The sequence below is a fragment of the Pinus tabuliformis genome, chromosome J (assembly GCF_031772625.1).
Source record: "Pinus tabuliformis cultivar Carrire ecotype Pingquan chromosome J, CPIR1, whole genome shotgun sequence".
NCBI lineage: Eukaryota > Viridiplantae > Streptophyta > Pinopsida > Pinales > Pinaceae > Pinus > Pinus tabuliformis.
This window is the reverse complement of record NC_142295.1, coordinates 961,999,027-962,001,471: the sequence shown is the minus strand read 5'-3', so window position 1 is coordinate 962,001,471 and position 2,445 is coordinate 961,999,027.

Genomic DNA, 2,445 nt, shown 5'->3' with positions numbered 1-2,445 from the left:
AGAATATGCGAAGAAAAGATACCCAGAACACATAATAGAAATGATTTTATTATTCAGAGAGTAATGTTCACTTGCCTCTTCGAGGGGGCAACCTCCAATAGAGCAGAGCTCGATTACAAAATAAGACACGATGCTCCTCCCAGGGAGTCTCTATCCTTTATATATGACTCATACATGCAATACCACGGACCAATACCGTGGGTTTTATTAATACCATCTATCTAATACTACGACCCAATTGCAACTAACTGTGGTTCCGTCATTAATTGCGGATTAACCACTTACAATTATTAATATGGGTTTTATTGACTCTTGACTATGACGTGATCCCATTACATAAATAAGGGGGTTAGGGTGGGACCCTAACAACAAGCCATAACATATCCCGATTAGTTTGGAATTGGTTTTGTGGACGGGAGTTCAGTGGTTCGAATCCTGTGGAGGCTGGTTTGCCAACAAATTCTGGCATGAAAATCGAGACCACTTGGAAGCCTTTCATAGGGCCACGTGGCACCCTCTGATTGGCCCATTTGGTGGCCTATGATTATACTACCTCAATAATGTATTGCCGACGTTAGTGCCACGCACCCTTCTGGGATTGGCTCATCTGCCCATCCATACCACCAACCATCGACACCTGCGTCAGCATATGAACTGCCACGTCAACATCTGTACCCTGCATAGTCAACCCAACAAGTTTACTTTTTTTTTACTGTTTGACCAAAACTTTAGAACATCGTAACTTGCTCATATTGTAGGTTCGTACAAAAATTACCTGCATACGAATTCTTAAAACACAGAAAATAAATAATGCGAGAGCATAATACATAAAAGACATATACACAGAGATTTTCCCCTGGATCCCAAAACTTGGACTACCAGCTTAATTTTTCATTATGTTCCTTTCAATGTTACAATACATATTTATACATGCCGAAGCATCCAATACCATGGATCGAAAACCATCACGTCCAAAACCATGGTTCGAAAACCATCGCGTCAAAACCATGCACAAAACCATAGGTCCGCCCAACCTAACATAGGGTCCAAATTTTTTTTCCCCGGGGCGTTGCCCCAGGCCCCGTAGAGGGGGGCTACTCGCCCCCCTCTAACCTCTTGGTTAACTACGTGGGCTAGTCGTGGAAAGAATATAACACAACCCAACACATATGGTGTCAAATTGATGCGATTTAAGCATCGTTGGAATGAGTGATATGAGCTCTATGACTTGGCGTTGTTTTCAGGAGAATTTGAGCACTTGATTTTTGAGCATTTTCTGGATCCCTTGGATCACAAGGAAACACAAGAAGCAATTGACTAAGATGCATCATGGTAGCAAGGCTAAATATATTCAACATCCTTTCTTCAGTAGTAGATATGAAGTTTTGAAGTCTCGAGTGGCAGAAGTTATGGGTGATGAGGCTTATTGGCACAAAAATGACATTAGGGAAAGACCCTGGGTTTAGGCACAAGGGGTCAACAATGGTTCGTTGTAGTCTAGGACAACGCCGAAATTTTCACCTTACCCCGAGGGATAAGGAGTCTCACCCAAGGTGTGTCGTGACCAAAACTAAGAAGGGTTTAGTATAATGTCATGGATATCTTGACCATTACTCTATATACAGCCCAAGGCATATATTCAGTCTAACAACATATCAACATGATGATCAATCTAACATGAGAATATACTCGCAATATAAAAAAAATTAGTGGGTCCATGAATCATAACCAAATACACACATAATACCAAGTAACCAATCTGATTTCTCATTTATATTAATCCAACAGAAGGTTCAATACATTATACATCTGACCTCAGCCATAGATAAATACATAAAATACCAGGCTCATAGAACATCGCAAATCCCAATAGACCTCAACTCTGGCTTTCCTGCTACTGCTCTGGCCTTTAGGTTGGATACTCTGGTAGCTCGCACCCTCCTCGCTACTCGTCCTTAACCAAAACTATTCAACCCTTCTCTCCTTGCGGTCTCCTCCTTTTGTATGCTTCTCTACTGTTTACACTGCCAGTTTATATTCGGCTGTCTCTTTCCTCGACTGTCTCTCATTCACCTTGTCTGCTTGGCTGCCCTTGCTTTCTGTTGACACCTTGCTGCAACTGTCCCGCAACTGCCTGTTCCTATTTCCCTTCCCAGTTCTCTTCTCCGCAACTTGACCATTGTCGCCGCCACCTATTTTCCATTCTTCATATTCTCAAAACCTTTCAAAATTCAAAACGAAGGCCCCAATAGGCCCCAACCACAGTTCTTTGACTCATCCCCAAGTCAATCTATCTCAAGTGTTGTGGGTCTTGTTGTTGTTTCTGTGGATACTTCTGTTGGTGGCCGCTCTTGTTCTTCCATCTGATGAGCTACTGCTTCCGTTGTCTCCTCTGTCATTGGCTGGGTGGTTCCTACTTTGACTGCTCCTTCTTCTCTCTGTTGG